Source organism: Cyprinus carpio, chromosome B16, assembly GCF_018340385.1.
Source record: "Cyprinus carpio isolate SPL01 chromosome B16, ASM1834038v1, whole genome shotgun sequence".
Taxonomy (NCBI): Eukaryota; Metazoa; Chordata; class Actinopteri; order Cypriniformes; family Cyprinidae; genus Cyprinus; species Cyprinus carpio.
The window spans coordinates 19141539-19165851 of NC_056612.1; the positions used below are offsets into that span (position 1 = coordinate 19141539).

At 36.7% G+C, this 24313-nt stretch overlaps 1 long non-coding RNA gene across 2 annotated transcripts in view; it reads left to right on the forward strand.

The window, feature by feature from the left end:
* LOC122140008 overlaps positions 1 to 24313 on the forward strand; it is a 124748-nt gene that overhangs the window by 38476 nt on the left and 61959 nt on the right. For both annotated transcript variants that reach the window (XR_006156737.1, XR_006156738.1), the window contains exon 4: positions 18578 to 18681. This is a non-coding gene — a long non-coding RNA (uncharacterized LOC122140008). The remainder of the gene's footprint in view (positions 1 to 18577; positions 18682 to 24313) is intronic.

A 24313-nucleotide genomic window follows, 5' to 3' on the forward strand; every position in this document is an offset into this window, starting at 1 on the left:
TTGCATCTTTGATTATGTCCTCCTGTTCCTTTGTGCTACCATCATCATCATCATTACCTGGAGTCACCACAATTTTAAAGAGGCCGGCATGTATAATTTCCAAGACCTTTAAAAGCCTCTTTTGGAAATCAGCATAACTTAGAACATGAGTAATACGGGTCAGAACTACAAAAACAACGTCCTGAGAGCGAACTCTTGTAGAGTGCTAGAGGCGATTACCATATGCGTGTCCACACAGAGTGGCAGATGCCCATTGGATATTCCTAAATGAAGGCTTTGACCTTGGCTCAGCCCTCGCTTAGTTCATTAGCTCCTGGGCTCTTATCTGCAATAACGCCAGCCAAAAACCAATATACTCACTTTGCGTAGAGTGGGAGCCCACAAAATATTACCATAGAAAATGACCGCCATTGGAATCCACCAAGGGCAATTCTTCCTAGCCCTTAGTACATTGACAGAGACACAGAGAAAGAGAAAAACAGGGATAATGCCAGGTTAACCATCTCATATAGACTGATCCTTGTGTATGTGCAAGAGCTAGCCTTAAGGGTCAAGGGGGTGCAGTGGAGCTAAATAAATGAATAAATCAGAAAGGGAGGAGAGAGGAGAGACAGTGTGTGGTCGATAGCGTCAAAAGCAGATGACAGATCTAAAAGAATGAATATTGATCTGAGAAGGGCCTACACAGGATGACCGGTGGGAGGTCAGGCTGTGTAATTAGAGTGGTGGAAAGCCAAAAGCGCTTCTCTCCTCCTCCCAAACACAACTTCTCTTGTACAAGCATGTATGTGAGTAAGTGAGCTTGTACTTCTATCGTTTAATGACCGTTCTGGGGAGTTTCAGCTTAAGCAGTTGTATGTATTGACATAAGAGATACTTCACCCAAAAATGAAAAGGCTGTCATTATGTACTTGCCCTCTTGTTATTCACACAGGACATTCGGTCCCATTTTATATTAGGTGGCCTTAACCACTACAGTATGTACCTGCATCTAAATTAATCATTTGATACAATGCATTTACTGTGTAAGTACTGTAAAATGTTTTTTAGTTGTACTTGTATTTAAAAAAATACCTACATCTGTAATTAATTTTTGTATTTACATTTATAGTTACACTGTTGAGCCATTTCTTTCAGCTTAACCAATCCTTAAACCTACCAATACCATCAAACCTGTCCCTAATCTTACCCGTATCCCACCTCAATAGCAGCAAAAGAATTATACAATAAATGCTGTACTTCTGAACTACATTTCAATCAAATAATGATATAAGTACCTAGTAGTTAAGGCTACCTAAAATAAAGTGGGACCGGTAGTTTTTCAATGCAGTCACAATGAATGGAGGAATGGAGCTTTAAAGCATCAAAAACAATCAAAATATCATATAAATGTAACATAAAGACTGAATGCATACAGAAATTATCATTATGCATTAAAGGGATGGTTCACCCAAAAATTAACATTTTAAGGAATGTTGGTAACCAAAGAGTTGACGGTAGCCATTGACTTTCATAGTATGGAGAAACATATAAAGGAAGTCGATGGCTACCGTCAACTCTTCGGTTACCAGCATTCTTTCAAATGTCTTCTTTTATGCCTAACAGAATAACAAATTAAACTGAATAAATTATGCACACACAATATATCAAAAGTTGTATGCAACACTTTATTTAATAAAAATATTAAAAAGGGTGGTCAGAATAAAACCGAAATTCCTTTTGTGTTTAAAGGAAGAAATCAAAAAGGTTTGAAATTAAAGTGAAAATAACAACAAATGAAGATAACATTTTCATTTTTGGGTAAACTTTGAGGACAAAATTGCGTTAAAAGTCAGCTTATAATATAGAAATAATCAGCCTGGTGAATTAACATGTTGCCTGATAAAATCCAGGTGTCTTTTTTACAGCAGCATGTGAGTGGCATGATATAAACTTGTGTGCTGTTAAGGGAAAATGATGTCTGAGTCCTTGAAGTGTTACATCTGATGTTTTTATTGATGGACTGAACTCTCTCTTTCCCTGCTTTCACTTTCTGTCTTTCACATTCTCACTTTCTCAGTGGCTTTTTGTGCGTCTTCTTGATAAGTGTGTGTGTGTGTATATTGGATATCCTTGTAAGACTATTTTTCAACGGAGGGTTTGAACGAAGGTTGATTTAGTGCTCTGTGACTCCAGTAATGGATCCCTGACAAGCCCTCCAATCTTCAGTCCGTACATCCCGTGACCATTACCAGCCGCACACTGTCCCAAACACAGCAACATGGCCGTTACCACCCCTGGGACATCTCATTGTAAAACGAACTTGGGATGAACCCAGAACAAACATAAATAACATCTTTCGTCTTTCTCTTCTTTACTCCTCCCCTCCCTACTGTCCTGCTGTAAACGCACATGCAGGCACACAAACGTACATCCAGTCTGGCAGACTCATTAGCGCAAGAATCCCACACACTTAAGCTGTGCAATTTTGAACATTTAAACATTGTGCCACCTCTCATTTTTTGACATTATATTGTCCCTACACACATTGTACCTACAGCACAATGACAACTACAACTCTTTACGCCGCTATCTTCATGACCACCAGCGTTTTGTTCGTTGCAAAGTCCCGCTAATGACAAACCATCACAGTTTAGCCCTATTTATATCTTCCCCCACAGACCAGTCCTTTAACACACAATGCCATTATTGATAGGCCATTGCCATTAGCCGTGTTTACCTGTCAGCTAGCGCCTCGTTAATGAGAGCTTTGGGAGGAATAATGAGGAGACTGCTAACGACTAATGGATGTTTACAGCCACTTTCTCGCTCTCTAACATTGCTAATGCTAATGCTAACAGCTTAGCTACCACAGGCCAGCCACACTGTTTGATGGCCCCCATCTTCAGACGACTGTTTAGACGACCCTGTGTGGTGTTTAATTGGTGGTGCGATTGGACCTGAAAATCTGCAATTATTTGGACAGTGGAACGGAGTGAGCAAAGGGAGGGGAGTGAGTAGTAGGTTTGGAAAAAAGAATAATGTTTGTTTGCAAATCAAATCATTTTTCCTAAGGAAATTGGAGCTTATTGAAGACCTGGATATAAACTGTGCAGTTTACTAAAATGGTCCGGAAAGACTTGTTCCTTGTTTTGTTTTGTATTAGGGCTGTCAAATGGATTAATCACAATTAATAGTGTCCAAAATAAAAGTTTGTTTTTACATAATATATTTGCTTATATAAATACACATACATACATGCATCTATTTAAGAAATATTTACGTGTTTGTGTGTGTATATATTCTCATATTTATGTATGATTTATATTATACTGTATATGAATATAAATATACAGTATATTAGATATGTTTCTTAAATATATACATGTATGTGTGTGTTTTTATATATAAATATATAAATATATACAGTACACACGTGTATTATGCAAACATAAACTTTTATTTTGGTCGGGATTAATTGATTTAACAGCTCTATGTTGTATATTAATGTACTCTAAGTTTGGAAGGGCATGATGCAAATTACATGATTTTAAACCAAAACTGTTTTGGTTTGTTTCTATCAATGGATTCTAATTGTTTTTTTGTTTTTTTTTTGCATTTAGCCTCAGTGGCCACTTACAATTCAGCGCAGTGTATGGAAATTGTGAGAAAAATGACAAAATTTTAAAAGTTTAATACCAGCCATTTTATTTTATTTTATTTTATTTTATTTTGAGTTGCACTAGTACACAGATCAACATGGCATCACTTGCATACACTGTTGAGCAAATAAAAGCCCACAGTTGGCTCAGTTTTATTTGTTGCTTTTAGCTTTCAGGACACCCCAAAAGGGCAACACCCAACACCCTGCACCCCTTGCTTCAACACATCTAGAAATCAGCAATTGCGAGCTCTACACCATGGATGCTATGTCCCAGTGGAGACTGGCTCACTTCAGACAGCCTTCACTTGCCCTGTGCACTCCTCTGAAATGGGAGCCGATAAACACAGAACCCCAAGGAGTGTTTGAACCTCACCGGTTGGACCTTATCACTTGGGCACTGTGTTTCTGCACTAATTAAAACCCCCTCCTCAATGGCAGAGTTGGGAGATACAATTACGGCAGAGGCCTCCGGAGCCTCATCGTGTCTCTATTAAAGGGCCGCGTTCATTGTAATGATGCTGGAGTTTAATTACTTCCACGCGGCAGCCGTTGTAAAACACCCTGATAAATGGGCCAACACGATCGTGCATCATTATTTCTCCCCGTGCACAGGCCTTGTTAGAGCGATTATGAGCTGTGGTGCTGCAGGAGGAGGAGGAGGAAGAATAGCATACCTGTGCTGATCTAATACTGAAGAAGCCAGCGGCAGAGAGGGAAAGGCGGAGATGATGCATCAGTAATTCAGAATGGAGAGCAGAGCCGGTCCGTCCCTCTCAATACAAGTACATGGAGAAAAGTTACGAGTTTTCACACACTCTCAAATGCGTATTTAGGTGTCTACACCACCAAGTCATGCTCTTGCATTCTCACACACGCTGTATGCCTTAGGTACGGTCCTCCCGCCACACTGCAGTAGCAGACAAACAAATGTACATATTCAAAGTCATTAATTATGAATTTTTTTCTGGTGTATGCCCAGTGGTAGGCCCACCCTGATTAATCTTGTTCCCTGTTCTTCCCCCATGCTTATTAAACTGCTGAAGCAAATATCTTGCATGCAATAAATCCCCCCTAGAGCATGATTAATCAAAAGCAGTGAGCTGAGGGCTGCTGGCAGGTGGAGTTACAGTGTTAAATCACCTGCGTGGCTGGATGAATGGTCCTTTGGTAGAAATAAGGAAGGCTTGTTGGTGTGATGGGACATACTGGGTTGAAGTCTCTGGTCAGCCTTTAGCAAGTCACCCAGTCAGGGATTGTACATTCATTGTAGGTCTAATTCTGGATCAGTGTCTTGACCACAGAGTTGAATGGTATTTTTAATGCAACATGAAAAATGTATATTTGATATGGTTGTTAGTTTCCAAAATTTATTTGATCAAAAATACATTAAAACTGTAATGTTATGAAATATTATTGCAAAACTGTTTTTATTTTAATACATTTTAAAATGTTATTTTATATAATATATTCATGTGATCGTAAAGCAAATTTTTTTAGCAGCCATTACTACAGTGTTCCGTGTCACATGATCCTTCAGAAATCATTCTAATATGCTGATTCAGTGCTCAAGAAACATTTCTTATTATCAGTCAAAAATATGCTGTTTTGTGGATAAATTGTGCTACAATTTTCTGAAATTTATGATGAATATGTATATATTTGAAATGTAAAAAAAAGTCTTTACTGTCACTTAAAAAAAAATCTATTTAATGCATCCTTACTCAATAAAAGGATTAATTTCTTCCAAAAACATTTGAATGGAAGAGTCCATAAAAGACTGACTCAAACCCAACCCAGTGCTCTATAAATAAATCCCGGTATGTACATTAATTTTTAGTGCAAGATAATTAAGCTGAATGGTTATAAGTAAAAAGGTTATATATATATATATATATATATATATATATATATATATATATATAATATATATATATATATATATATATATATATACACACACACATGCTAATATATACACACACACACGCACACATGTAAATAAATATTATTAAACATTATTACTTTATTATTATTATTATTATTATTATTATTTTATTATTATTTATTCATTTGTCTTTGCTTCTTAATACTTTCTTGTGTCAACCTCTTTTATTCTGCACTTTCTTCTCTCCTGTCAGTGAGTGTGATGGTCTTTGACGGGCGGTTTAAAAGCCGTGGTTATTTGATACTAATTCCATTTTGTGGTACATTTAGATATTTTCCGCACTCTTGAGTGATGGCAAATGTCAGAGACGCATGGCTATGCGAAGCACACTGAACAATCATTTACTCACCAGTGCGTGCTTAATGTGCATCAATATCCTCTGAATATTTAATCACATGCTAATTACTGATTAGCAAAGAGAACCTGGTGGTAAACCAATTATTGCAAAAAGATTTGAAGAAAGGGCCTGCTCTCTGGAGGAAAAACTATTGAGCAGCTTCCAGGCAGTTACCGAATTAATCTTATTTAGCTTTATCCTCGTATGTACTGTAAGTGTGACGGTAACAGTGGGACTCCATATTCAGGCACCGAAAAACCTTGTTTGACTACCTGGTGATGCAGTTCGCTCCAAAGAGATGACATGAAAATGTTCCCCAGCGAGTCCATACAGCAGCAAAATGCTAGGCTGTTCAGAGCTGTTGTTCACAGAGGCTGTGCATCTCCCTCGGAGAGGCTGATTATGGGTCAGACCTGTCTGGGCCCATATGAGGTGTCCATGAGCTGAAGCACACTGCTGGGACCGGAGAATTAGACCAACACACACTGCGGTAATAGCCTGCATGAGTGAGAGAGCTGAGATCAGCCCTTACATATGCATCTAGTTCATGCTTCACCTATTACACGCTGTTCCTCGGCCTCTCTAGTGTCTGGTCACGTAGCTGCGGTGTGGAACATGGCCTTAGATAGTTTGTATGTGCGCCTGTAGCGTTAGGGCGTGGCAGAAATGTTTGCCAGTGTGCTTTGAATATATGTGCGTGTGTGGGTGACATGATGGAGAGCATGTTGCCACAGCGGTGGAAGCCATGTATTTGAAGGAGAGGTAGAAATAGAGGGTTAGTTTTATGTTAATGGCTAGGAGGGTTACGCAGAAGTCTATTGACAGTTAACATGCCCTTCAAGGTGTTCTTTGTGGTTCAGCAGTTCTGACAAGTGGAGGGGCCATCGTTTCACCTCACCTTTATTTATATGCTTGACTACTCTTAACATTATGGAACACCAAAGGGTCTGGTTATTGGAAAAGGAGGGGAGGCAGAACTTGTCTTCCAGCTCCAGCCAGGTGTCTCGGACATGGGTGAGGGAGAATTGGAGGGGAAAGGAGGGAAGGAAGTTATGAAATGAAATACGAAATCTGAAAGTTATTTTTGGTCTGGATCGATCTATTAACAGCATATGACTTTCTTCTTTCAGATGAATCCAATCGGAGTAATATTAAAAATTGTCCTGGCACTTCTAAGCTCTAATATTGTAGTGGGCGGGTGTTTCTGTTCAACAGTTCAAAAGCGTTAAATAAAGAGCGTGGATCTGTATTAAAATGTGCCTCACACGGCTCTGGGGGGTGAATGAAGTCCTCCTGTAGCGAATCCATGTGTTTTTGTAAGAAAAATATCCATATTTCAAATGTTATAAATACTTTTCTCTCACTTCTGCTGACTGTCGTATGCGGAAGCTTTCTGGCGGATAACGTAGGATGTATGCATTGCACGTCTCTGAGATATGCTAGTCTCACGAGTTTGTTTAAGGAAGCAAAGTTTCCTTACTTTAGCAAAGGAAAACCAGTCTCTTATTGACTTATATTGAAAACCACCGACATTTTTCTTTACAAATCCTTGTTTTTTGCTTCTAATTCATGACTGGCATTTTGTTTTGTTCTCTCTCCACATTCGTCACTAATCACGCAATGCCGACGTCCTACATGATCCGCCGGAACTGCTTCCGCCTTTGACAGATAGCAGAAGTGACAGAAAAGTGTTTATTACATTTGAAATATGGATATTCCATCAAGACCAAATACATTAACATTGTCATGTACCTCCAAAGATTACCATGCCAATCCCTCCGAGAGTTGTAATGACTAAACTTATTTTATATAATTTACAATATATTTTAACTCCATTAAAAAGCATGTTTTGATCAGGTCAAATGGAGTAACCCCAAGAAAACATATTGATATTCATGATTTATAAAATTTATTATTTTCCGCCCTAAATTAGATAGATTAAATTATGTTTTTATACACTCTTGTATTCAAGGTACAAGAAAAGTATTTTAGTACTTTCTACTCAAATTTTTAGCGAATCCAAGCATTTTTGTAAGAAAAATATCCATATTTCAAATGTTATAAATACTTTTCTCTCACTTTTGCTAGTCTAGCATCAATAAAAATAACTTTTTATTGTTTTGTTTTGTTTTTTCTTGTGGGCAGTGCATTGACATACAGTGCCGTTGCGCTGCGGGTGTCGCGAGTTCAAATCTCAGCTCGAGGACCTTTCCCGATCCCACCCCCCTCTCTGTCCCACTTCGCTTCCTGTCACCTCTAAACTCTTCTATCACAATAAAGGCAGAAAAATGTCCCACAAATAAATCTATAAACAAAAACAAAAAAACGCCAATACAAATATATATTTTTTAAACAAATATTTATAAAGAAATGGCAAATTCAAGACATTGAATTAAAATTAATTTTTTAAAATAAAAATGCAATAGTATTTCCCTGTAATACATACTCCAATAATCTTGTTTCATTTATTATGTTTTATTTACAACTTTGAAAAATATGTATTTTTTCTTTTTACTTTGTCATGTTTTAAAGGGGTCATGACATGGGTTTTTTTATTTTATTATTATGGTCCCCTAGGTGCAATTATAGTATTACTATAGTTTTTTTTAAAAAAAAAAACTTTTAAAATGTAGTGAATTATGACATTTTCCCACCCTGTTTCTCATCCTTTGATTCAAACAGTCTGTTTTTGGGTTGTTTCCCCTTTAAGAGTTCAGTGTTAACCGCCCACTGTTATGATTGGCTAACGACAGTGCCTATGTATCAATTATTAACACCCCCAGCCAGAACATTTGCGGATTGAGCGTAACTGTTCAGTAGCAGGTGATGCATTCGAAGCGATGGCTCTTGCAATGATAAAACCTTATATGTTTGAGCACATCTGCGTGGCATTGTTATTTTCCTGTACACAGACCCACTCGCTGTCCGTCGACTGAACACTTGTGAGGCGCGCGGCGCGCGGACAACGATACGAAATGAGCGTAGTTGTCTTGTGCTGGAGGCGGTCATATGCAAATGGTTGGAACGTCACTTCGCACCGTGACGTCACTTCTTACCATGGATCCAGAACGAGCTGTATTTAGAGCTTGATTAAATAAATGGCTCGTTTATAATGGGGAGGACGTCTTAAGCTATGAAACTTGCAAGATGTTTTAATGGTACAAAGACCTCTTATATTCCAAAAGATCAAGGCAAATTTGGTTTCTCATTTCATGACCCCTTTAAACTTTTTTTTTTTTTTTTTTTTTTTTTTTAATATATTTCAAAAGTTTTTTAATCACCCTAGACACCCATATTTGTCATTTGTAAATAGAATTTTCTTGTAAAACATACTCTACATACAAACATACCTTTGTTTTATTTACGGCTTCAATATATTACATTATAGCCATGTGTTTTTAACTTTATTTTTAAAAGATTTCACAAGCTTTTATCATCCCAGACACCCTTTTTCATCAGTGACCCTAAAGCAGGTGGTTTATAAAGTGTGACGGCTACAGTAAACAAAAGAAGAGCGTGAGGAGAGAAAACTTACACACTGAAGAATTACCAGAGGGGTTTCGTTTACAAAGCTCTTTGAAAGGAGGTCCAGACAGTACATTGGATAGTGGATTGGGACACTGCATGTTATTTTTTCTTTTCCTGTCTATTGAAATGTTTCATGGTTTCCTCAAGCCACAGTGTCTGTGTGTCTGTGGGGCACACGGGGGCGTGAGGTGCCTCCCACCTTTTCGACAGCGTGGCGATTGTGCGGGATGTGCTCTGGGTGTTAGACAGATATACTGTGCTTTTCAGTGTAATCGCTTTGCCTTTAACGAACAAGTGCGGTTTCACTCCCCAGCCGTAGCTTTCACATGCTTGCATGTATAACACAAAATAAAACACTCAAAAATGTTTTTTTTTTGTGTGTGGGGAGTCTTCTAGTGGGGCTTAGTTGGGGGTGCGTGTGCCTTCTCAGGGTTCCAGTGCTCCGGCAGACTTTCAGGAGGAAAATGGCAGGCTGTAGAGCACATTGAAAAATTTTTTTTTTCTTTGTAGGCAGTTCTCTCCGTATGTACCGCACATCCCTCAGGGGCAGTGAGGTGGGGGTGTCAGTAGATCCCTCATCCCTCTCTTCTTTCTGTCTTTCCTCTATTTCCCTCTTCGTCCTGGCGTGTACTCCGTTCCGCCTGATTCTCTCGGAGACCCAGCGAGTGTGACAGAAGCGAGAGGCGATCAGATGGGCACCCTTCTGTGAGCGGGGCCAGCTGCCGGGAGGGAGACGGAGGAGGGTGAAGGAGTGAAGAGAAGGAGGATGGTGCTGAAGACTGAAAACCACCAAAACAAACCACCAAAATGGTAAAAATTTAAGAGCAGAATATGACCTGCCAGTTAGCTAGGTATGCCGTTGCAGCAGATTTGGGCCAAACATTTTGTTCCCCCCAGTACTTTGTTCATCATCTACAAAAAAAAAAAAAAAGTGATCTAAAGGCTGAAAAGATAAAAAAGTGTATATATATATATATATATATATATATATATATATATATATATATATATATATATATAATATATATATATATATATATTTTATATTTATATTTATATATTATATTTATGTGTGTGTATTTATTTATTTATACATGTAAAAATGTATTTAATTTTTTTAATTTCAAAAATATTTTTAATTGTTATACTTTATACTTTATAAATTTTTCAACTTTTTCATAATTCTACCGTTAATTTATTGTATCGAGTAATTAATTTATGAACTTCATAGAGAGAGAAGTATTATTAATTGTCAAACTTAAATATTGCTTATTCATTTATTATTTAATAAATACTAATTTATTATGTAAATCCTTTTAATTAAATAAAAAACAAAGTGGCGGTATTTATAAATATGATAGAAGATATAAATAATTTAATATAAATATTTAAACTTATTGTTAAAATCTATTATATTGAATAATTATTAATTAAACAATTACACATGAGTATTGCTTCTTATTTCTTACTAATTGCATTTTTAAGGGAATAAATAAATATGAAGTTATTATTAAAAAGCACCAGCAGTACCTTTAGTACTTTCAATATCTAACTGAACACATAATCTTATTCAATCTACTAAATTGTAATTAAATAAAAACTAAATGGCACTTGAACAAATTCTGAATTATGAAAGTGTAGCTATTTCAAGATATAAGGTAAAAAGGAATTTGTATTTAAAACTTTAAGTCATTGTTTTGAGGTAGACAGTAGTTTGCTCCAGATTTTGGGAGTCAGGCAGTCTGTACTTTTTCTTTCACTGCTGAAATGATCTGCTGCCTGAAAAAGTCTGAGAGCCAGTGTTCTAGAAAGAAGCTAGACAGCAAAAGACCTGAAGACAGAGAAAATCAGGAGGGGAAAAAAAGAAGAAACGACAGAAAAGATGTCCGCAACAGTGAGATTCAGTTGTCGCTTGGGGGCCGGTTTTATCCCTTTAGCTTGCAGCTTTCCTAGAAAGAAACGCTGCCGTGAAATCACGTATAGCGTGGCGGGGAGGCCCAAGACCTAAAGAAGGGATGAGCTAGGGATTAGCTTGTCCTGGCAGGATGTCTGTGATCCGAGAGAGCTCTGCCGGCCAGCGTGTGCCCATCGCTGTCCGGCCCTCGACCAGCCACGTGCCACATATCGCCGCAAATCCCTCTCCTGCCGTGGGCCGCATGCTCTCCTCTGTGAAATCTCTTACTAGCTTGCTTTTTTCCTTTGTGATCCTGTCTCCATTTCTTAGTTGTTCCAAGAAGCTCCTAAGAATATGTTTGTCCCTTATTCTTCTGCCGGTTTGTAATTTTCAAGTCTGATGATCACTTGTGAATGTTTATGTGCACAGGCTCTCATGTGAAGGATGCTCAGCTCATATATGTGCCCATGCATGCACCGCAGTACTTCTCATCTTCTGCCTTTTGTTGCCTTCTAGTCGTGCACTCAAGATGGAGTACTTGGACATGCTTTTCATTTGCCAGTCAATACCCATTGAGTCTCTTATGAAAGGGAAATGGCAGTTAGTTCATAACGTCTTTGCTTGATCAATAGCACCTGCTATGTTCAATCCCTGTTCACCTCTCATGCCCTGTCCACCTCCTGAGCTTGAAACGCCCTATTGCCCATCATCATCAGATCCTGGAACCTTGGGATCCATTTTTATTATTGCTTTTCTTTTGGTGGTAGAATGAAAAGTGGAAGGGTGTGGGTGAGATATTTTTAGATGGCTGTCATTGCATAATTTTTTAGCCGTGGGCTCCAAGTCTGTATTTAGTAGGAAAAGTGAGGCATTAGAGATGATATGTAGGTTTCTTCCTCTTGAATTTTAAGCAGGTGACTCAGAAATATTGGACTCAAATTATTTTATATTTATAATAACGTTTGTTTATACTTAGCAATGAAAGAGTTCTTGAGGGGAAGTCATTGAATTGATGTTTGTCAGTTTCAGATATTTTGATGCATGTCAAGAACAAGTTAAAGCAGGTTTAAGGCAAATTCATTTAATAAGTTGTTTGCATACACATATCGGTGACTAATTCTGAAGAAAACTCATAAAAAATATCCAAGAAAAATTAAAAGCAAGATCAAACACAAAATTAATACTATTAAAAACAATTAACTAAACACCAACCATATCTTCAATGTTCTACCCTTACCAAAAAGTAGTATACTTCAAGTTTATTTTATTAAGTATACTTAAGTAAAGTTCAAGTATATTTTGAGTTTTTGTAAGTATAAGTCAAGTATACTTAATTGTCATTATAAGTATATATCTTAGAAGTACATAAAGCCCATTTCTGAGAAGTACATAAAAAGTAAACTCAAAGTATACTTTCCTATTTTTAGTTTAAAATAAGTATACTAATAGCACACTTGAATAAACTTCTTTTTCGTAAGGGTAGCCCTGCCCCTAAACTAATGCCATTGGTTATAGAGCTGATCGGGATGCTTAAACTGTTTTGTTAGTAGCATTTCTGTTGCTCAAACTGCAGACCATTCTGGTTAGCAACTCCAAGGTCATGGGTTCAGTTCCCAGGGAATGCATGAATTGTTAAATGTAAAAAAAAATAAAAAAAAATAAATTCATTACAGGAAACATTATTTCAGTCTTTCTACTTGCCTTTCATTGTAATTAATAGTCACCAAATTTTGAATACATTTATGCTTTGTAAGTTGCTTTGGGTAAAAGTGTCAGCTAAATGCAAACATATAAATGTAAGTGCATGGCAGTCACATTGTTTACACTTTAGTAAATCAACTTATGAATGTTTTATAGTCTATAAGTAATTGCATGTTATCTTTTACTATCTCATTTGTTTCTTAAGACATCAATAAGGTGAATGTCCCCTAAAGAAAAAGTCCTTAATAATAATACATGTGTCCTATAGGTTTTGATATCTCAGTATTGTCTCAAACTGCAGTGATGGTGCTTTTGTCTGCAATCATACTGTTAGTCTGAAATGTACCTAATTATCTGAGCAATACATAGCTCTGTACAGATAGCTCTGTACTCACTGTGTGGGTCCAGCAATATCATCATATCATTTTTTTCTCTCTCTCTTAGGGAATTTTAATTTTGGGTACTTAAATGAAAGATGACAGAGAACTGCATTAAATCTGTTAAGGTATAAGCGCACAAAACTTTCCTCAGAGGACACACACTGCACAATCCAAAAGACTGAGGTAACTCAAAGAGAATTTTTAAAAGATTATACCTAAAGCTGAGAGTAAAGTGAAAACAGATTAAGAGGAAAGAAAGGCAAAAATGATAAACATCCTATCCCAGACTCCCCAAAACCAACAGGGGCGTAAAATAGTGACGTTCTTTAGACTGGCCAGACGGTTAGCCGACCGTCAGACAGCTGCAGTTCTCTCTCTCTCTCTGTCACTCTTTCCCTCCCTCCTTCTCCTTTTAGACCTGCTTGTTCAAAGCGACGCTGGCTCTTTATTTATGTGCAAATTTGCTCTTAGGCCCTACGAGGGTGGTGCGCATGCTGAATCTCTCTTTTCGGGGCTTTAGCAGATTATCCTCTCACTCTCTTTGGTCCCCGTCGCCCTAAGCCTGGCTGCCCTGACCTATTGTCATTGAGACTTTTTTTCTTTTCCTTGGTGTCTCTCTCACTCTTTCTCTCGCTCTCTGCCTCCCCCTCTTCCCAGATGCCACAGACAGCACCCCCTCCACCCCACCCCATCACCACTCTACATACTCCTCAAAGAACCATTATATCACTCACTCCCTGAACAAAGACCCCAGAGGGAGAGAAAGAGGGTGAGGGAGAGAGAAAGAAAGAAAGAGAGGAGGCCAGCAGCTCAGCTCTCCTAATCGATAAGAGTGGCCCACATGGAGCTTTGAAAGCTAATCAATACTTTCTTTTTTCTCCTCCTTTTTTTTAAATCATCCGTTTTAGCTGCTGACTCTGACAAAATGTAGCGGTGACGCTGAATTAGGGGGAAGGGGAGGAGGGAGACCTCTGATCTTGAGATATGAAAGTGAGAGGACAGAGACAGATAAAGAAATAAATGTGAATGCCTACATGTTTAGAATCCATTTTCAAAAGCATTCTGATGTAATGATTTAGCCGTGTCGGACATGTTCCTGGATCAACATCCTTTGTTGGTCCTGCAACCATAATGCATATACCTGATGGTTTATGTGAAGGAGGGCTCAGCGGGCTTAAGATGGCATTGGGTACTGGACCAAAACCATTTTTCCATATAAATGGTGTCAGTTGTTGGTTGATCCTAGAACCAGCCTACATTTTTACTGATTTGAGAGCCAAAAAACGTACTGTACCATTTAATTGTTTGGGGTCTGTGTGATTTTTCGGCTCACCAAAGCTGCATATATTTATTTAGAAATACAGAAATATTATTACAATTTAAAACAACTGTTTTCTGATGTAAGATATTATGAAATGTCATTTATTCCTGTGATGGTAAAGCTGAATTTTCATCATCCATTAATCCAGTCTTTAGTGTCATGTGATCCTTTAGAAATTATTCTAATATGCTGATGGTGCTCAAGAAATATTTCTTATTATCATCAATGTGAAAAGTCTAATGAATAGAAAGTTCAAAAAGAACATTTATTTGAAATTAATTTTTTTTGTAACATTTAAAATGTATTTTCCTATAAATTTTGATGTTTAATTTATCCTTTCTGAACAAAATTATTATTTTCTTAAAAAAAAAAAAAAAAATCTTCTAACCCCACATTTTTGAACGGTAGTGTAACTACTGTGACTGCATTTCTATTCATAACAAATAATCATGTTGCGTTATGGTCCTTGTTAAGTCTTTTGAGATATTAATATACAAACTAATTTGATTCAGTCTTTATTCACGATCAGCTTTTGAAGACGAGGTTTGAAGGTTATTTATGTATTTTTAGGTCTTTTATATAAGACTAAATTTCAGATTATTTATATGAATGAAATGTATGATGTTTACACATGATATTTGTGATAAATGTTTTAAATGAATTCTACTGTGTTCCAATATGTTGTTTCCATTTTGTTGGTTTTAATGTAGTTTCCTGTGATCTAGTCTTATCTTGGTTTTATCGCCATCTGATTTTAACGATTCTTCTTTAGAGATCAACAGGTTCAAGAGCAGGTTAAATTTTCTAGCCCAGAACTATCTTTACTTAGGTGAAAATGCACTGAATGGTTGGGGCATCAGAACCTTCATCATATTTTCTGTCCTGTCTTCTTTTCTGGACTTCTTCTAAAGAGACTCTTCAAGGCCAAACAATCGATATATAATGTCTTACACATCCCTTTGATTAATTATTCGACTAAACTATTGAATAAACGAACATACTGTAGTCGGTGTGCTTCTGCTGTTACAAACACACCTGAAGTGAGCGCTAAAAAGTTTAGTGTGGTTTCACAGCAGCGCATGCTCTCTCACACACACTCTCGCAAACAGGCAATGACCTGAATTTGCTGCTCGACTGCTGTGTAATACTCCAGCTGACAAGACCCCCCTTGTAGCTAAAGAGAGGACACTGTTCCCATCCCCCTCCCTTTCGCACTCTCTCTCTCTCTCTCATGCTTTTTTCTCCTTCTCTCTGTCTAATCTGTACAGTTCCCACCCTTCTGAAGCTACCTCCGAACAATGTGAACACACACATACGTGTGAGGCAGCCGGTCTCTCGACGACCCGACTCGCTCTTCACGCTTCCTTCTTTCTCTCTCTTTTCTGGCGTGTCTGTGAACGGACAGTGAAGCGTAGTTCTAGAACGAGCTATCGAAGGAAAACAAGTAGCTTGTTTATTTGCACAGATGATTGTGTACTGGATGTGGTAATTAGCTTTCGCTTCCAGCTTCTCTTGTTAATTTGTTGAGCTCGCCACCTCCCAGTCTTTATTAGTTGTCTAACAAGGCTTTTTTCATGTAAATACAAGCCCATGAAACGGCAATTAACCTCCCAAATACGTATAAACCACTGATCAGGCGACAGGATATTGACAAGGCCTTACTCGGCCCAGTTAACGCCCAGGAGGGGGGACGGAAGTGAGAAAAGGAGGAGGAGGAAAAAAGGGGGTTAAAAAAGAAGGAATAAGCAAACAAATCCCACGGGTCTTTGTTTGTTGTGTCTATGGCAGGCTATTGTTTTGCTCCCTATTAAACTTTGACCTTTAGGCACGAGAGTGGGAAAATTGAATTCTAAATGACAGCTGGAGGCAGAGGGATTTCAGAGGGACATGGGAAAGGCGTTAGTGGGGTAATATATGAAGAGATAGAAAGAGAAATTGGGGTTTGGTGATCATGTGCTTTGGTGTTGGATCAAGATTCTTTCATGCTCAAATGTGCCTGTAATCATGAGGTCTCAGACACTTTCATTCTTCTATATGTCCTTCATGCTGTTTTCTGATTAGTGGTTGACCAATATGGGTTTTCAGTGGGCGATGCTAATATCTGGAAGTCAGGCTTACCAGAGTTCAACATAATGTGAATATATCTTTAAAACAGTGGGTTTTCTCTCCAGGGGTTCTGTTTTGATCTTCTAAATTTACGAGGACTGACGTATGTGAATGATTGGAAATTATGTTATCAGTATCACAGTTTTAGTGTAAAGCTCTTGTTTTAATGACGCAGTACAAATGATCAATGTAAAAAAATTACTTAATTTAATGCAGACCTATAAATAATGCACAATATTACATTACACTTATTAATTTTCAGAATGTTTTATTTTTATTTATTTTTTTAATCCTAAAACTTTATTACCTGATTTAAATGAGATGTTTAATCCAGATTTTCAGTGTGGCTTTTAGTGAGATCTCCACTGTCTGTAAAAAATATTTTTTATATAATGATTTAAGAACCAGTCTTCAGCATATAAACACAATTTTTAATATTTTATTTAATTTAATTTTACATAATATTTACTCAAAATTAGTGTTATTTTTTTTTATTATTTACTGTTGTATTATTTATTTGTATTTTAAATTAACATATATTTTTTAGTTTTTATCATTTTTATGATTTTAAAAAGTAAAAATACATTTTGTTATATGATTTTGTATTTTTTTTATTTGTATGAATATTTCTAATTAGATTTATTATTTCAGTTTTAGTTTCAGCAATTTTAGATACATTTGTTTTAATTAGGTGTCCAGGCAACATTTAAAATTTTGTTTCTTTAAGTTTAAGTTTTCATCGAATATTTATATTTCAGCATTATTATCTATGTTGTCGTTTTAGTGACCTGTAACAACAGTGCTCTAAACTAAGCATATAATATTTGAAAACCGAAGATGTGCTCTTTAAAGTGTTTGCTGGACATGTCATCTCAGTGGCCAGATATTGTACAGTTTAATAAACTGACTAACATATATTTGGCCTGCTGCTGTTTCGGACAAAAAAATAAAAAAAATCATGTGCCACAAATGTGATACAATCTGCAAATCTACCTATTATCTCTCCAATTCTAATCCCTTTCTTTTATCTGCAATTCTCAGTTCTCCAGCAACAAGGTGACATACTGCACTTGAGCTTTTCTGGGATCACTAGCTTTACAGTTCTCAGCTGTCGTGAGATGGATCAGGATGTGTCCCTCTGTCAGATTTACCCATGCTTTAGTGCAAAGTACAACCCCGATGCTGAGGAAAAGGCGAGGAGGAGAGCTTGAAAGTGGGATTTGGAGGGCCACATAAGCTGAGGGAAGGTGGGATACCTGCAGGCCAGAGGATCAGATACTGCTGTCAACTGCAGGAGAAGCCCAGATCTGCTGTCTATCAGACAAATGTAGGAGATAGGGAGGAGAGGGAGTGAGATGGAGCTTAGACGGATCAGGTCTGGCTGTCTGTGTGGGCTGGATTGAGGGAAGCACGGAGACGTCTAAATGGAGAGTTAGAAGGAAGACAAGCAGTGACATGCAGCAGTCAAAGTGGAAGAGAGGCCGTGAGCTCTGAGATTTATCAATTTGCAGTGAGACAGGTAGATAAAGATAGAAAGAGAGAAAAAGAGTGAACGAGGGCAAACTGACATTAAACTGTTTGGTCAGTCAGGGTGATTGGGACGTTGAGGAGCTTTCACGCAGGATGAAAGGATGTAAAGGCAGCAAAAATGAGAAAGCAGGGTGATGGAAAGAACATACATGGGGATTCTGTCATTATTTACTCAACTTCTTGTCATTCCAGAGTCATATGCTGTTATTTACTCTGTGGAAGGAAAGGAAGAAAGGAATGAGGTTGACGACATATGGGCCAATCTGTGGAGAGGAGAAAGCGGGATGGAGGAAGAGGTAAATTGAAGAGTGGCTGGGAGGTTTAAGGTGTCTGTATGTGTTGGTGTCGCAATTGGTTAAGTGAGAGGAACAGGGTTAAATTAGGCAGAAAGAGGGATTGCGAGACCCTGTCAGGATGCTGGCCACTGCTCCAGCCAGCTTGGAGAGCAGACCTGGCATGGCCCACTGCCCCCCAGAACTTACTGTCAGCCCTCATGACCACACACACACACACACACAAGAACACACACTGACCCAAGTCATGCATTCACACAGATGCAGGCCAACAAGAAATCTAGGACCCCAGGGCAATACATTCAAAATAACTGATGGATAGGTACTCTCACACACATACTCTTTTAGATTCACACTCCTGATTAATTTGGCCGAGTTAAACCGACTTACACTTTTTCTTTTATAATTAAATATAATATTTATTATTGTAATTTAATATTTAATATACATTCTTTGACTCATGATTTCATTGGCAGACTTAAACTGACTTTTTTTTTGTTTATTAATTCTTAATATTAATTTAATATTAAATCTTTGACTCATGATTCCATTGGTTCCACTTAAACTGACTTTTTTATTGCAGACTTCAATTTTATTTTTTTAATTAAATTGAATTAAATTACATTGTATTTTGTTTTATTTTATAATCAAATATGAATTATTTTAAAGTGAATTATAATATGTATTATTTTAATTGTTTAATGTCAATGAAATAATATTTATTATTTAATATTAATTATTTGTTTTGTGAATCCATTGAAAGACTTAAAGTGATTAATTGCATTGATTTATTTTATTATGCTTTATTTTAAATGTAATATTTAATACTACTAATTAGTTGACGTGATTCCATCGCTAGACCTTAAGTGACTGTTTAATTGCAGACTTCTTTATCTTTTATTTTATTTTATTTTATTTTATTTTATTTTATTTTATTTTATTTTATTTTATTTTATTTTATTTTATTTTATTTTATTTTATTTTATTTTATTTTATTTTATTTTATTTTATTTTATTTTATTTTATTTTATTTTATTTTATTTTATTTTATTTTATTTTATTTTATTTTATTTTATTTTATTTTATTGACACAGTTACCACTTGGGGTGTGAAGTTCCTTTAACTTTATACTTGTGTTAGAGTTTACTTTGGATTTAGCACAGATTAAAGTTCTGATCTGACTTGATGAAGTTCAGTCTGAGGCTTTGTTAAATTAAGCGTCAATAAGAGGAGCTGCAGTGGAACGTTTTGGCAGTGGGGGGGCAGAGCAATTTAACATTAGCATTTCATTTAGCATATCCTGTGACACTTCAGGGGTTACAAATCGCATTAATAAACGCTTAATTACTTTAAAAGAAATTCCTCGGGCATTAATCGAATATTAATTACTGCTTATCGTTGTCTTTTAGTCATGCTTAATTGCATGTTTTTTCCCCTTATTTGAACTTTTTTCTCTTTCTTTTTTTCTTTTGGAGACCAACATTGTGTTTCAAGACAACAAAGCAAGCTAATGTAGTAGGGCGCTTTTTTATTTTAATGTTAGCCAACCATATTTATCACGTTTGCATGAAACAAAAGACGATTTCCATAAAACAATGAATCAGTATGTCTTAAAGATGAATTCTCTGAATGAAAATATGGGTGGTAAAATCTAAATACAATAGCGGAAGCCTTTCAAGAAGTTTATAGTTTTTCACTTAGCTCGCAAAGGTGGCCACGCTAACCTACTGAGGAAGACGGCACTGAAACTTACACCTCGTGTGAGATCCCCGGCCTCGTGCTCGCACACTGAACGTACAAGCGCACATGCTGCTCAAAACTACAGGGCTTGGGGTCTCATCGATAGACCGAGTCTCTCAGGGCAATCGCTCTTGATGTGTACACTGTGGCGTTTAGCCATGTAGCCCCGACGGCCAGTGTCCCGTTCCACACATATGGGTCATAATTCAAGCTGATTGGCCGTGCTTGCCAGAGGGCATTATTCTGACCCGTCCACTGCTGTAAATCACTGTGACTGGAGAGAGAAGTCGGGGGTGATGAGGCCTAGTTTCGTCTATTTTGTGTGGAGAGTGTCAGCTAGATGATAAGCTTCTTGTTTTACACAGTTATGTAACTTTGATCCATGTTTCCTACTCTTTCTCATGCACAATATGTGAATTTATAAAAATGTCTTTTTTCTAGACATTTGTGCAGCTATTGGTTCCAAATTTTGAAATATAAAAGAGGATTTGGTGTTGATTGTGTAGCTCTATTGTCTCTCTCGCTGCCAGTCTGTGGCCATCATACCCCCACAAACTGTCTGTGGTAGTAGTGTAATTTCAGACATTCTGATTTTTAAGTTTGCAGAAGAGTAAAGTATGAGGACAGAAGTTTGGAGAGTCATTATTAGATGTTTTACAAAGTGTTTGAAAACACTCCTCATTGGAAGAAATGCTTTTTATGTATGAAACAGGCAGAGAGTGAAGGGTTAAATCATTTGTCCAGAGTTAAATCTAAATGAGTCACACCTTTCCAGCTTGTGTGTTTGTTTATTTCATCATTAGGTTCATAATACACAGCTAAAATCATAGGAAGAGACAGTGTGGGAGAATTTATAAGTCTCTTATGTTGGTGGTCACATTTTGATCAGGGTTCTGTGTTAAAACCTAGTAAACTGTATACAGCTTAATTATGCTGTCTCCTAAGATACCTAATTTTGGCTATATTCAGATAGCAGTAGCACATATCCTTGACAGGGAACACCAGAATGAAATGTGACAAACACAGTGGAAAAAGTAAATAATACATGAGAAAATTAAATAAACTGCACATTACCTTTCAAAGGTTTGATGTCAATAAGATTTTTTTTCTTTTTTTTGCAAATTAGAAATTATTGCTTATATTCAAGAAGGACACATTAAATTGATCAAAAGTGACAGCAGACATTTATGATGTTACAAAAATATTTATATTTCAAATAAATGCTGTTCGTTCATCGATATATCAGACAAAAAAAAAAAAAAGAAGAAAAGTGTTTGTTTTTTTTTTTTGGTTCAACACAACTGTTTTCAACTTTGATAAAAATAGGAAGTGTCTCTTGAGCACCAAATAGCATATTTGGATGATTTCTGAAGGATCATGTGACACGATTAAAATTGAAAATATATTTCACAGAATTACTGTTTTAGTATAATTTTAATCAAATAAATGAAGCTTTGGTTAGCATAAGAGACTTAAAAAACAAAAACCTTTGATCACAAACTTTTGAATAGTAATGTACTTTTTATTCATCATACCAAAAGGATAAACAAAAATTATAATTTTAATTTATTTACTAATTTGTATTATTTAATCATTCGTAATAATTAAAATCAGACTGTTTTGTATTAAATAAAAATTTCAGTTTGTTATAATGTTGTTTCTTTTCTCTTCCATCACCTGGATTGAAATCAGTTGTGAGTCGAGTCACTTACACAAGCTTCTATGACCATTAGGATGCTGTCTATGCGAGTTTTGGGTTTTGGAACAGTGCTATAGTCTTCATGAACATGAAGTTAAAGCTCTTTATAATGATGCATAAACTCACAGGAAGACTTCTCTTGAGATACAATCAGGGCAAAGTCTTTCTCTGTACTGCAATGCCCTGCACACTAATAGTAAGGGACCCATTCCCAGGCTTAACTGAAGAAATTACCCAGTTCTCAAATGAGCAATAATCTACACATCTCTCCTTTGGGGTTGTTGAAGAGGGTAGACAGGAGAGTGTCTCAAAAAGAAAGCGAGAGTGAGAGCAAGTGAGAGCAGTAGCATTAGAGAGCCAGCTAGCAAGAGTGTGAGCAAGAGACCGAGCTCACCAGCCAGCGATTATCCTCTAATTAACACTTATGTCTTCCCCATGGACAACGTCCCATTCCATCAGCACGCTGGCACGTCTTAATGTTAGGCGCTAACTGCCTCCTTCACATATGTCAGTCCTCGTTAAGGGACTCCGCTATGCGATAATGCCCTCTCACTTAATGGCTTGTAAAAGATGGTTAACACTTACAATTTGGCGTCTGTTTCGTGTCTGTGCAAGATGACACGCGAGCTATGACGGAGGACACCGCGGGGGGACATAATTACATGGGGATAGAGCAGAGGTTGCGCTGCTGGAAATCACACAGTCTTTTGCCACAGGAATCGGCTACTTCCACCTCAACCATCAGCCTGATCAATGTACTATATTGCTGTTCGCAAGCAGTGCAGAGTGTGTTCGCGTAAGAGCAGTGCACTTTTTCAGCCACAGATACTAAGAAATTTGAAATACTTTGACCCACAGTGTCTACCACATGTTGTCAGTCTAGCTTAACAGATTCTAACTGTTTCATATTAAGCAATGCTACTGATTTTAGAGATGAGGGTGCAACTTCACAGCATTCATTACAGTAATGAATTGTCAGATTATTGTTTCTTTGCTTCATTGCTTATTGTTTCATTTTTGTCACAGAGTGGTGATGTTAGGAGCTTATTGTTTTACCTAATGATCAGTTATTGAGGTTTATGTGATATTTTAAAGAATGTGTGTGGCCAAACAGTTTTGGTTCCCATTGACTTCCATTATATTTTTGTCCATATAATGGAAGTCAGTGGGAACAGAAACAAAACATTTTCTTGTACACAGAAGGAGGAAAAAAATTCAAAAATGAGGGTTAATAAATGATGAAAGAATTTTAATTGTTCGATTCATGAATTGGTTGTTTTGAACAGTTTGTTTCAATGAGCCACTTCCAAAAAACAAATAAATTCAGTGATTTTTGTACATAATTAATAAGGCTATTGTGTAGTCTCTGATATGCCAGTGTGGCAAGTCACATGCTCTAAAAAGTGTAGACACAAAATTGTTTTAAAGTTGTTGTTTTTTTCTTCTTCTTTTTTTTTGAATCTGGTTGAACAGTTTCATTATTATGACTGTCTGTGTCTCAGTTCAGTTTATTACAGCCAGATTTCAGATCATAAAAATTTTAAAACCTAAATATATTATGCATTTACATTTACATTAAACAGTGCTGAAGTTCAGTTCCTTATCGTATTTGAGATACATTTAATTACTATTTATTAAAATCTACTATCACTTCACTTATTGTTCTTGGCTCGTTATGAATCAAACACTAGAGACTCCTTTGTGTTCAATGATTCGTGACTCTAGAACCACTCTGACTGAACCTGTTCATCTAAATCATTGAGAAGATTTGACTCTTGAAATTGAAAATTTGCTAACTTTTTATTTTAAACTACAATATACTGCATTTTCTCAACTATGATGTGCTAAATAGTTTAGTATTACTGTTTAGACTATTTTTTAAGGATTTTTACTATAGACATTGAAAGAACTGTTGTTGCTTTAAATTTTAATACTTTCCTCAACACAATTTGTATTGCTTTTTTAATGCTACAGGTTAATCTGATCCAAGATCAGCATTTAATCTGAGCGATTTGACACATTTTGTCTCTTACAGTTTGTAATTGACATTTGAGGTCTTTTATCTAGGATATTCTGTTAGGAAATTGCTATAGGTTATTGTATATCTTCCTCCCTTTCCCCAACTTTTCTTTTGCCTTGTCCTATTTCTTTCGAGGACGAATACGAGATGGAGCACTTTAGAGCCCTTTAAAACAT